At 37.1% G+C, this 13,503-nt stretch overlaps 1 protein-coding gene across 3 annotated transcripts in view; it reads left to right on the top strand.

The window, feature by feature from the left end:
- npas2 (neuronal PAS domain protein 2) overlaps positions 1-13,503 on the top strand; it is a 70,382-nt gene that overhangs the window by 21,818 nt on the left and 35,061 nt on the right. Inside the window, exon 1 of one of the 3 annotated variants that reach the window (XM_067439197.1) lies at positions 2,272-2,574. The exons of the other annotated variants lie outside the window; for them this stretch is intronic. The gene's annotated coding sequence lies outside the window, so the exon portion shown is untranslated. Of the gene's footprint in view, positions 1-2,271; positions 2,575-13,503 lie in introns of those variants that run through there. 3 annotated transcript variants of the gene reach the window in all.

Below are 13,503 nucleotides of genomic sequence, written 5' to 3'. Positions count from 1 at the left end.
TCCAGTGCAAATATGTCTTTGACTTTTTTAGGCTTTAATTATAGTTAACATTTATTTTATTTATCCATTTATATCGAAGAGACCTTTTTGAAGAATATCGGTTTATGTATGCCTTTTTTGAACACTCAATATGTCAGTGCCATTTGTTTTTGTCTGAAGAACTCCCAGATTTATGCATGCTTGCACTTGCCTCTAAACATTTAAGGTTAGTTGACATGAAATATTTTTGGAAAGGGTTAAGGTTAGGGCTTAATTTACTTAACCCACAACCATCGCTTAAAGGGATAGTTCACCCAAAAATGAAATTTCTATCATAATTATCATCCTCATGTCGTTCTAAACCTGAGTGCCTTTCTTTCTTCTGTGGAGCTGTGTTGGAAACCAAGCAAGGACAAGAACTTTGTCCCCATAAAGTATGGTATAGTCTACCTGAACACCACACACACACATACACACACCGTGACACATATCTGTTGTTTGATTGAGGAAGTTCTTGTTATTATTTTATTATTTCCTAAAGTTGTGAAATATTGTTAGCTATGTTGTTTAAATCTCTCTCTCTCTCTCTCTCTCTCTCTCTCTCTCTCTCTCTCTCTCTCTCTCTCTCTCTCTCTCTCTCTCTCTCTCTCTCTCTCTCTCTCTCTCTCTCTCTCTCTCTCTCTCTCTCTCTCTCTCTCTCTCTCTCTCTCTCTCTCTCTTCCCTCACACTCGTGCTGGTGTTCCACTGACCCATATTCTTCTGGAAGTTCTTTAAAGCTACAGAGGCGCAGTCTGCCTCCAAACCAAAGTAGCACAGACATTAAAAAAACAGTGACAAAGCAAAACATAAAAAATAAATTACAGAGAGAAAACACAAGAAAGGAAACAAATAAGGGCAAAGAAAGAAAGAAAGAAAGAAAGAAAGAAAGAAAGAAAGAAAGAAAGAAAGAAAGAAAGAAAGAAAGAAAGAAAGAAAGACATTGTTTTTGTTAAACACTCAGTGACTTAGTCATTGCATGATAAATGAAAGACCTGCTCCTTTAAGAGTTATCATCAGACTTTAATTAGACTTCATTACCTTTGGTTTTATTATAATTAGCAGAGTTTTGCAACTAATTTTGCATGAACATCATCACAACTAAAACCATTAAAGTGTTAAGAATAATGCAGAACAATTAAATCTATTTGGTGAGTTCAGTAAAGATGCACAGAGCCTGTAAAGACACACAGCTGATGTGTTTGATAGGCTTATCTGCTCTTTTGCCCAGCAGCCATGTTGGACAAGAGGGTCTGATGGAGGATTCTGTTTGCCATGGCAACCGATACTGGTCCTGAGACTTTGCTTTCCAACATCACACATTATTTCTGCTTTAGTTGATTTAAAAGCGGTCCTCTATAAAAGATGTGTGTATGTTGACAGTTTTAGGCATGTTTTACCCTATAAAAAAAGCTAGAAGTAAATTTAGTATAGTGCTTTCAGTGCAAATTTCTAAAAAGTCAGTTAACTTTGTCATCATTATTTCAGCTCCACCGAATCGTCTGCAACAGACCCAGTTTCACCTTTAGCTGCATCAGTGGAATATGCAAGGAAACTATCTCCAACATTGTGCAATAGTTACGCATACATTTGAGCGTTACCCTGTCTATCAAGTCTGGATATATTGCAGTCAATTCAACCAACCTCCTTCATGTTGACTGTTGAGTTGTCATTGACTTTTTTCATAGACAGGTTGCACCATGTATATTTTCTTCCTGTCTAAATTGGGATTCTGTTTCTTTAAACTAGCCTACCTGAAATGGTTAATTTTTTTCTACACCAAGTGCTCCGCATATATCCTGTTTAATATGCATCAGTTATCCTTTTCATTACATATTCTGTTTAAAATACTTCTCTTAACTTTAAAAGCTCTTCATGGTCTTGTAAAGCAACATTGACGTTTTAGAAAGGCATAGCCTACATAAAACATTATTATTAATAATTTATTAATAAATCCTTATCATGAAATAACAATGACAATTGATTTGATTAACTCGCAGCACTTGCAGGTAATTGTTTAATCTATTTGACTGAAAGCATATTGAGGTAAATGAAAGGGGAAGGGGACCCTCAGCTCCACACGGGCTGACAACATGGCATTCACTAAACCTAGGGCCAAAAGAGCAGATCGTCTGTGAAAATGATTTTAAAATGATTATTGCCGGCTGTTTATGTTCGAGGCCGTCCTTGCATGTGTGTGTCTTTTCTCTGGAGTGTGTGTGTGTGAGGCTGCGGGCGGTTAGTGATGTCGTTGGTTGAGTATTGAGCTCCCGTCTGACCTACTTTCGTACTTCGCATCAGCTCAGCGCTGTTTACAGGCGCTCGTGAGCGGAGGATGTGGACCCGGTAATGAAAACACGTAGCCGAAACGCCGAGTCTCCTGTGCTGCTTTATCTTGGGATTCCTCGGTTAGCGTTTTTTATGAATATTTTGCCCTGTGTCAGACTTTACAGTGGCTCTTTCGTGATGAAGGCGAGCTCACTCGTGGCTTCATATAGCCTATGAGGCGCGGACGAGGAGGGCAAAAGTAAATGTGTGGACCTAGTCCCTAACGCACGGTAAGATATTGCTATAAGTTATAATACAAATGAGAAGGTAAAGCTGTCGAGTTTACGTTTTTAACGTATAAAATAGCTTGTTAGTTTCCATTTGGATTCTGCGCTTTTCTAAGTAGCCTATAGGCTTTGGAGAAACTATAAGGCTAAGTCAGTTGAATATTGACAACTTTGATGTGTGAGAGTGGCGTGGAAACGGAACATCTGATTTTACCGCGAGCGTTTTCTTTCATTAATCTTTTTATCCCAGGCGCGATGGACTGAATGAGCGCACAACCAAACACCTCCAGTTTTTGGACAATTAAATTATGTTACTGAAAACTTCCTAATATTTTGTCTATAGAGTTTGCTGGTTTAACTGTCGCGGTTCCAAATTGATCGCAAATATTGGAATGCGGTCAAAATGGGCCATTGTTTAATGCTCTGAAACCATTATCTCCAGGAGCATATAACCTGTCTAATACAATGTCTCTTAATGTTGGGCTATTGAAACTTTTAATAAATGACTTGAATCCATTTGCACTTGTGTGAGAAATGCGTAAGAGCTCCTGTCTGGTTTAATTACACTGTACAAATGCTTTCATCATTATGCTGTGACACAATATTTTCCATCCACCCACCTGTTTCTGAAAAGGTGAATGCATATATATATATATATATATATATATATATATATATATATATATATATATATATATATATATATATATAGTTTAAGGAAATAACTGAGTATTATTACTTGTTCTGTTGCCTTGGACTTCTGCTGTTTGTTTGAGTTCTAATTTTTGTTGTTCAGGAAATTATTTGGATTTTGCCAGTAGCCTTGACAGTTTAAGGGTAGCTGACGCATGTCCATGGACTTTTTTAAATTTAGATTTTAAGTGAAATGTAAATGAATGCATAAGCAGATCCAACATGTTTATTAATATGAATCCAAAAGCTGCATACAATAATAAGTAGAATAATTAAAGACTGGCTCTGCTTAAAATTGTTTTGATTAAATTATTATAGGAGTTATTATAGCAATAAAATGTAGTGGCTTTGTTTTGGGTAGTGAATTAGTTTAAGGGATGAAAATTTTAAATTCTGTCATCATTTAATGACACTTAGCCTATGTCATTTCAAACCTGTATGACTTTCTTTGGAAACACTCTGTGGACCATAAAGTCTGGTTGTGTGTGTGTGTGTGTGTGTGTGTGTGTGTGTGTGTGTGTGTGTGTGTGTGTGTGTGTGTGTGTGTGTGTGTGTGTGTGTGTGTGTGTGTGTGTGTTCAAGTAAGGTTAAAAAAAGTAAGGTTAAGGTAAATTAAGCCCTAACCGTAACCCTTCCCAAAAATATTTAATGTCAACTAACCTTAAATGTTTAGAGGCAAGTGCAAGCATGCATGAATCTGGGAGTTCTTGTAATGTCACACATTGTATAGTCATGTGATGGGGAGACCTGTGTGAAAGTTTTTTGTGTATTGGAGCCTTTACCTGGGCTGGACCATGCTGCTGTGTGGTGCATGGGGCCCTGCATGGTTAAAGCTGGGCTCTAGGCTTCATTAACAGTGCCGTTTGTTAGAATGATGCAAGAATTACCTCACCTCTCACATGGGGGTCAGGCTGTTCACCTCCTAGAACCACTTTGTTGTTCTCACTCTCTGTCCTTATCTGTTTTCCTCTCCTGGTGTTTCCCGAAAACCATATTTCCAATGAAACGTTTGCAAACAGCATCCCAAAATTGCGTGGTTGGAACGACTGCTTATTTTCTTGTTTGCATAACATGTGGACTTAATAAATCCTTACATTGTGCAAAATAAGCAAGCTGACATTCAGTACGATCTATATCTTTTACTATACATACAAACATCATTTACATATTTTAGCTTGTCAAGAGTTTTAATGCGCTGTTTTTAAATAGTGCACATTTGCGTACATATTCTAATACGTAAGTACGAACCAGTGATTAAATCTGGAAATAAAGCAAAATAACTGAGAAAAATTAGAATTAGTCCTCAAATGCCATGTTCATCATTTATAGCAAAAGATTTTGCATTAATTCAATCTTAAACGGATTAATTAAAATAAGTTATAGCCAGTTGATTTCTTCAACAATGCATCGTACTATAGTTAACCAGAGTTATGTTTTTAAATGGGAAATACACCCCAGATCAGAAAGGCGTTTATTTAAAATAAAAACTTTTTTTTTTTTTTAAAAATGGAAGTAAAGTGTCTAAAGGAACAATATGTAAGAAATGTATTTCAATTAATCATAAAATGTCCCTGAAATGTCACTAGACATTAAGAAATCATGTTAATTTCAAATACTTATCAATCAATCAATTAATCAGCTTTATTTATAAAGCGCTTTTACAATCACGATTGTTTCAAAGCAGCTTCACAGTGTTAAACAGGACAATATACTGCAACAAAATCTGATTTGGCTGTACAGTCATTCTGGAGAAAACAGTGATGTTATCAGCTTATTTTTATTTATCATGGCAATAATGTTGGCAGATCAGAATTATAGTTTATAGAATTAAATAAGACCTAATTCATTAATTTTATCTGTATATTTAGTTGAATAACTTGGATCATAATTTTAGTGTCCCCAGCTGAGCAAACCGAGCCAAAGGCGACAGTTGCAAGGAACCAAAACTCCATCAGGACATGATGGAGAAAAATAAACCTTGGGAGAAACCAGACTCAGTCGGGGTGCCAGTTGTCCTCTGGCCTATTAACACACAGTGTATGATTATTATTCTGGCAACCTTACAGGTCAGAAATCATATTAGATCAGAATATTCAAAATTTCTGGGTATCACGCAAGAGACGGGTTCATTGAGGATGGCGTGTCCTCCGGCGCCCAATCACTTATATCACTGACAACAGTAGTCTGGCCAGGATATTGTCATTTAAAAGTTGTTGTTGCAGCCCTCGACTGATGTTGATGTTGACATGTTGTGTTTTGGCCTGAAGCTCCACCCTCCACCTATCGACCAGTCACAAAGTCAGTAGTGTTTCTGCATCCGGGTTGCCAGATCTGCTCTAGTAACCACAGCTGCAGCTACTATTCCTGCTTCCAGCCTATCTGACAACCTCGAGTCAGGGGGAGGGGGAGAGGGGATACACCTGCAGTACCCGCTTTGGCCACAATCTTACATACGCTTCATTTTATCGGTTAGGGGAAGGTGAACAGACATGCCCTGAATTAGAGATGGTAAAAGTGAGTGGGTCTAATATCATTGGTCTTAAAAAGTGGGTGGGTCTGGGTCACGTCTCACCCACATGCAATGGCTCCGGCAGCCAAGCATTAAAAAAGTTTTGTGCCTCTTTTAGATGGCACCACAAGTTGCTATTCACTTGCAGAACACAAGCTTCTGGAGTGCACATAATGAGTTTAGGTATAGGGGGTGCAGAGCCAGTGGTTGTTCTGTAGGCAAACATCAATGGGCAACCAGTGCAATTTTATGAGGAGAGGTTTGACATGCGCAGTATTCGACTCGTTAAAGAGCACTCTTGCTGCAACATTCTGGATCAGTTGCAGAGATACCTCTTGTCATTCCTGTGTGGGCTGCACATATTGCCCTAAGAGACAAATTATATCTGCGTTTAGAAGCGCACAAGGTACTTGATCCTCACTGCCGTTTCCTGACCTCTCCTATTTATGTTGGTGTGGTTTTGTTTGTGAGTGTGTGTGATTTATAGATGAATGGAGTACACTTGAAATATTCACCTGGCTGATGAAGGCATATAAGTGCAGGGACAACACCGCATCATCCCAACAATGATTCAGTACTCAACAAGATCCACATGCTGTTGTCTCTGCATTACTGAATAGACTAAATGCACTATAAAATTCTTATGCCATTTATTCAGTTAGATCTAACGTAGAGTTTTAGGACTCTACAGTACATCTAAATGCAACAATGGTGTAGGTATTTACTTGATATATGTCTCTAACTTTAAAATATTTGGTACATTTGAAAAGCTTTTTATTTATACGCACTACTGTTGCTCTTTGCATGAACATTTTGCAACTTTGAGGCTACTAAAAAGCATCATAGACTCTATTGTTTTTGTATAGTATGGTATGATATTTTGCTTTAACACTATTTCTACCCCTAAACCTAACCCTCACAGAAACCTGTTGATATTAGTGATGAAAACCAAGACATGATGGTCAATATAGTTCTCTGTATAGTCAGGGCATGTTGGCCTCCTTATTAGCAAACAAGTGTGCACCTAAACCTATTCAGGCCTATAGGATTTGTATTGCATGATTTTTGTGCTCAATGCTGATGTGTTAACAAAATATATCAGCATTTGCTTTAGCATTCCCCCTTGTTAATATTCATTTTAGTGTGTTTTATTGGCATGACACCCTACTGTATGTGCACCCTGTTTGGAGCATGTGTAGATTAGTGCCACCCTTAACAACGATGCACACAGAAGGTGCAGACTATATATATAATTAATAGGCAACTTGAATAACATCCAGTGCACTTATACACTGATGGAGACAGAGGCACTCATCATCTCTAATATTATGTTTTTCTCTTTTTAGGGTATTATTTTAGGGTAATATGCTTTTGACTACAAAAGTTTGGGGTCGGCAAGATTTCTTTACACAATGCTGTGTGTGTGTGTGTGTGTGTGTGTGTGTGTGTGTGTGTGTGTGTGTGTGTGTGTGTGTGTGTGTGTGTGTGTGTGTGTGTGTGTGTGTGTGTGTGTGTGTGTGTGTGTGTGTGTGTGTGTGTGTGTGTGTGTGTGTATAAAAACTGTAATTTTGGGAAATATTATTGGGAAATATTATTACAATTTAAAAAATTATTTCCATTTGAAGATATTTTGAACTGCACTTATTATTCTTATTATTACTCATCATTACTCCAGTCTTCAGTGTCAAATTATAATTCAGAAATTATTCTAATATGCTGATTTGCTGCTCAAGAAACATTTTTCATTTACTATCAAAATGTAAAATATTTGTTTGGTTGTTAAATTAAAATATTAAATATTAATGGCTTAATATTCAGACACAGTAAACCATTGTTAAGTTTTAAAATGTATTATTATTATTTTGCAAGGCTTAATGGTTTTGTGGAAACCGTGACACATTTTTCAGGATTCTTTGCTGAGCATTTATTTTAAATGAAAATCTTTAGTAACATTATAAATGTATTTTACTGTCACTTTTAATTAATTTAATGTCTTTCAAATTTCTTTTTAAAATAAATATTAAAAAAAACATTTAAAAAATAATAATTGGTTTGTATTGTATCTCTTTTAAGCTATAAAGTCCATGCTTGTGTATATATAATGGGCCTCATTCATGAAGAACAAGCAGAACAAATTTCTGTCTGTGTCATTCGTAAAACCACACATAAATTGTTGCAAACACTTCCGGGTGAGAGATTTGTTCTGCATGTGTTTCATGAATGAGGCCCATACACATCTCTCGGCTAACATCGCATTAACACTCCTGTAAAACTGTCCAAAGTTTTGCTAAAGCTGTGTGTGTTTTCCTGTTGCTACTGTAACATTCTCGAGTGATTCTAGCCCTTCCGGAATGCTCCTAGGGCCCCTATCAGCTCTCACCCTGAGTGTGATCCTTGGCCTCTTTCTGAACCCAACAGCTACTTTTACACACTCTCATGTCCGGTGCATGAGTGGTGTTTATATGAGCGAGTTCAGGTGTTTGTAAGCTTGAGTGCATTGTGTTCAGTTATCAATGTTGAGGTGTGTGTTTGAGTACATTCATATTAGCGAGTTAAATGAGAGACGATGGGGAAAGAGTAACTCTTATGATACTGATAAAAGAATAATCTCCTTTCTTACACTGACCTCTGTACTCTGAATTTGGACTTGGTTTATATTATATGTGCTGTGCTGGTTTCTTGTAGAAGACACATGAATGGATGTCTCTTCAACTATGAAAATGAATTGTTGTATACCACACTTTTCACACATAAGTTTTTATAATATTAGTAACTTGATATGTGATTTGACAATTAACAATCACATTTTTATTTTTAATTTAACAAAACACATAAGTTAATCTCAAGCTCTTTGCTGGCATTGTTGTCTACTTGGTAACAAGTACACAGACATAAAAATTATTGGTGGCAAAATCACTGAAAACCATTAAGTATTTATGGTGTGAAATTGCCTTTTATGTCAAATACTTAAATGTAACCAATTACTTCAATCAGTCTGAAGCTGTCTGCAGTGAAAATGATCATCTTGTGTTGTAGCTGCACTTTATTTATATTGAGAGAATTTGTGAGCTTGCACACTGAACAAAACTCAGTGGTGTCTAGTAATTGAAACGCCACTGATTGGCCATTGCATTCATAAGCTCAACATAAATGTGTGCAAAAAATTTTTTTGTAAAAATAAATCTGATTGTGAGTAAATCTAAATCTCAGTGTAATGCCTTTTAGATACACTTTTCATTCACTTGCGTGTATCACTTAATTCTGCTTAACTTGTAATAGTTAAACTTCTTAATTTTTTTTCCCACATCTCCAGAGCTGAAATTCAGAAATGGTATATCAGGTGTTAAGTTTCTGACGCGTGCTGTAAGCGGTAGACCAGTCACAACAGTCTGAGCCATCTGACCAATCAGAGCACAGTAGGCTCTTTGAAAGGAGGGAGTTTAGCCAAGGGGGTAATCTAGCACTCGAAAAGCGTTCCACCCCTAGGGGCTGCCATTGCTAACCAAGCCATCACCTGCTGTTAGCATCCCATTGACTCCCATTCATTTTTGAGTCACTTTGACAGTGAATAACTTTACATCTGAGACGTTTAAAGACTCCATTTGTCCATTGTTTATTTCTAAAGAAACACGACAATGCATAAAATGCTCCATTACCTTGTATCTTACACTATCGCCCCGTAGAAGCTGTTTTTGTAAAAATAGGCTAACTATTGCGTCATAACCATCGCGACTCTGTCGCACAGTTGAGAAATTACCGTATAGACCTGAGGAGACGCTCGCAGGCAATCTTTTACTGTCTATGAGACAGTCGGGGGGACGTGGAGACATAAAGTCTGATAAAGTCAAGGGAGAAGAATGGGGAGAAGCCCATAGTGAGCTAAAAGCAACGGGAGAAAATTTTCTTCTCAACGGGAGAAAAAAGATTTCACATTCCACATCTACTAGAAGACTTACAGCTGTCAGACAGGAGGCTCACGTCACATCTACGTCGTCAAGCTCAGTCTGAGCCTGCGCAGTTCGCTCAGCCATCAGGAAGTGAGTGCTCCTATACTGACATCACTTAACACCGTAGAAGGCAATGGGATAACTCCGTCCATTTCTTTTACTGTCTATGAGTTTAGCGAGACTGAATCTTCGAACAATCAGTTTTCAGACTCTTTGAGAAATTAGGTGATGTGCGATGTATATTAGTGTTTTATGACCTTGGATGCATGCAAAACTATTGTAGGAGACCTCAAAAACAAAATTAGGAACCTTTAAAATAGCTTACTAGGGACATTTTATTTGTGAAGGAGCATTTTTTGTCCCCCTGTCTTGATTTTGAGGGGCACTTTTTTGTTAATTTTGGTGGCATTTTTGCCCCAAGCCCCAGTTAATTTAACCTGACATTGCCATACTCAGATTCTAGTCAGAATAGGAGTCTAATACTGCTCTATTGGGCTGTGATTATGGGGCATGTTTCACATGAACCAGAAAAGAAAATGCCTCTGCACTCAATTGGATAGACCTACAACCAATCAGAGCAATGGAGTAAGTGACGTATGTTGAGCAACACAGAGTAGTGGAAAGTTTGGATCATTTTACGGACTCGGATCTTTGAATCTCTTTCATCAAAATGAACAGATCTTTTTTTCAAGTCATTTAGTTCATTTCAGCAGAATATAATTCAAATGTCACATTAAATTCCCCAACACATCTAGTATGCAAACATTGATCACATTTGGAATAAAAAACTAAAGCTAATGCAGCCAAAGCCAAACTTCAAGAAAGAAATTATTCATTAATTGCTTAGCTAGATCTTCATGCTATGCAGTCTGTTAGTTAACCTCACCTCCGAATCTGAGTCATTCTTTCTATTGTCACATCCTATTTAATCACGTCTGTTTCCTGGAAATATTAGTACACCTTTCCTGTCTTCGGGTTCGAGTCATTAGTTCCGTCATCAGAGTCTGATCTGGGGCGGGAAAGCCATGCAATGTGAAAGCACAAAACAGAATTGATTAGTTCACCTCTCTGAGACAACTCATTGTTCCTTAATCATATTAAAGATTAGTTCAAAAAGAACGAATCGTTTATGAATGACACATCAATAATGACAACATAGTTGTCAACAGAACTCGACTGCACGCACGCTGGAAGAATTAGCAGAACAAGATGAGTGTAAACGATCTTTGCCGGTGTTGTAAAAATAATTTTAGGATGCACACTTACCAACACAATCATAATTTGTGGGAGAAATAGTAAAGGTGAACGAATTCAACCCAAGCGCTTTTTACTGAAAACTGAAAATGGGCAAAGAGGTGAAGGTGAGATGACATGATGACTAACAGACAGCAAACAAACTACTCCACCTGTCACTCAAAGTGGACACAGTTAATTATGCAGAACTTTAAGGCTTTATATAATGTCAACAAATTAGTTATACAAATATTCACCACCCTCACAGTTGTCATGAAGGGCAAAATGAGCTATATAGACCAAAACCCCAATTTGTACCAGGCTGTAAACATGTTTTTTTCTGCTGTAAAGTTGGGCAGACTAACATCGAGCTCTATTTTTGTATTCTGGTCCCTTCTGGAGCCTGTCCCTAGCGGCCAGTCGATGAATTACAGTTTAAGTCCCTTCCGTATTGGCTTCAAGAGAATCTGGGGGAGGTTGCTGCTCGGTCCAGACCAACTTCTCGACCTCAATTGTTGTGAGTGGGGCTGAGTTCGGCTGGCATCCAGGCTACAGTTAATTTATGAATGAATTTGATCTTTGAATTGAACTCCTTGCATGGTGTGTGCGTGCGTGCGTGCGTGCGTGCGTGCGTGCGTTTGTGTGTGCGTGCGTGCGTGCGTGCGTGCGTGCGTGCGTTTGTGCGTGCGTTTGTGTGTGCGTGCCTGCGTGTGAGTGAGTGAGTGAGTGTAATTTAAGGTAACTCTCTCAAGGTTATAAACATGTTTCTGTGTGAGCTACATATGGCCAGGTGTGGCTGAAGGCCGATTTTGTGTGGCCAGTCAGATAGAAACAATGTGCACACGCACAGTTTTCTAAAATATTTGTATGTCCTGTTTAAGGGGATAAACTGAATATATTAAGAATGAGTGTGTGTATGTGTTTGGGTAAGGAGGGGTGGCCAGTTGACAATTATTATTATTTTTAAGTATCTTTTGTTTGCGTTCCTGAAAGAGCCAAAAAGAGTGATATTTAGGTTTTTCTGCAACTCTATTCTTGCCTTTGTGGCTGCCTTCATGTGGTTCACTTTTTCTGTTCTGTCCTCTTTTATGTCTATACATTTCATTAACAATTTATTCATGTTTTACAGTGCTGTGGATAAAAAAAGTAGCAAATTCATACAGAAAAGAGCCGTGTATTAGAGTGACATGCAGCAAGTCAAACTGAGGAGCTTTATTTATTATATATAATAAAAAAAAAATAATGAAACTCAAATTTTATGCAATTTTTTATAGCTCTGTGTGGTGAAAGATTAAATTATTAGCAGAGTTCTGGCCTGTTATTAGTGTGATGTATGTGTTTAACACAGCTGTGTTCATTTTATTGGCAAAGACTTTGTTTAGCAGAGATCTAATTCATTCGGAACTATTTTCAGACTGATTAGATTGTTTGCTAATGGCAGAATTTTTTGTATTCATTTTCTAGCAGAGTTTGCTGTGCTGTGTTTAATATTATTAGCAGATTTTTGGGGGATTTGTTGTTTTGGAAGACCTGATTTTGATTGGTTAATCGCTTTGTGCAATTGACAAATATTTCAGAATAAATGTTGTTTTATTACTGTTAGGTGTTAGCAAAGAGATAGCTGTGTTCATTATAGCAGAGAGCTTGCTGTTTATCATGAGAGTTTGCTTACCACCACTGGAGAGTTTGCTGATTCATGATCAGCAGGCAGTTTTGTTTTTTTATGTTCATCAGAATGATTGCGGTGTTGAATGATTATTGCCATAGAATTTGATCCGTTATCATCAGACTTTGCCTTTCCTTATGAGCAGGCAATTGTTTATTATTAGCAAAGTGTTCAACTAGCTGACAAACTGTCCAACTGTCTTGTCAATTAGTGATGATGATGTTTTTGTTTTAGTGTTGTTATTAAAACCTAGTCATGTTAAGTAGAGCTGCACTGTTTTGAATGCATTTAGAACCACAAATGTTTCAAATCGAGATCATAATTTTCATGATTCTGATCATCTAACTAAACAAAATATGTAATTACTAGAGGTTCCGATTAATGTTAATGTTGCTGCAGTTGATTTTAAAATGTTTATTCTGTATTCATTTAAAAAAAAAGCGTTTTAATGAATGATTCATTAATCTTCCTTTGTTCCATTACTGTATGAGTCTGCGTTTTTAACCGAATCTTTTGAATAAATGATTTAATGACAAATACATTTTTTACAGGCAATTGCTGCCACCTTGTGTAACAATGTAATCAATACGTAATAATAAATAAAATATAAATATAATCAAACGTAATTTAAAGCGCCAAGTTACTTTCAAGTGGTGATTTAGATTTGCTCTCTTTTTAACGCTTCTGTAGACATCAGTGTTTATATCTGAACTTGTATCCTGTTATTTAGGACTGAGATTGCGAGGGGGTTTGAATCGAGATCTCAATCTTTTAACATTTAATCATGAAGTTAATTTTTTTTGGTATAGCACATTTCACAATACACATCTGCTCACTTTTAACAGTCGTTTATACAGTCCCTGACAAAAGTCTTGTCGCTTATT

This window comes from Pseudorasbora parva, chromosome 3 (assembly GCF_024679245.1).
Source record: "Pseudorasbora parva isolate DD20220531a chromosome 3, ASM2467924v1, whole genome shotgun sequence".
In the NCBI taxonomy this organism is placed as follows: domain Eukaryota; kingdom Metazoa; phylum Chordata; class Actinopteri; order Cypriniformes; family Gobionidae; genus Pseudorasbora; species Pseudorasbora parva.
This window is presented reverse-complemented; position numbering and strand designations above follow the sequence as displayed.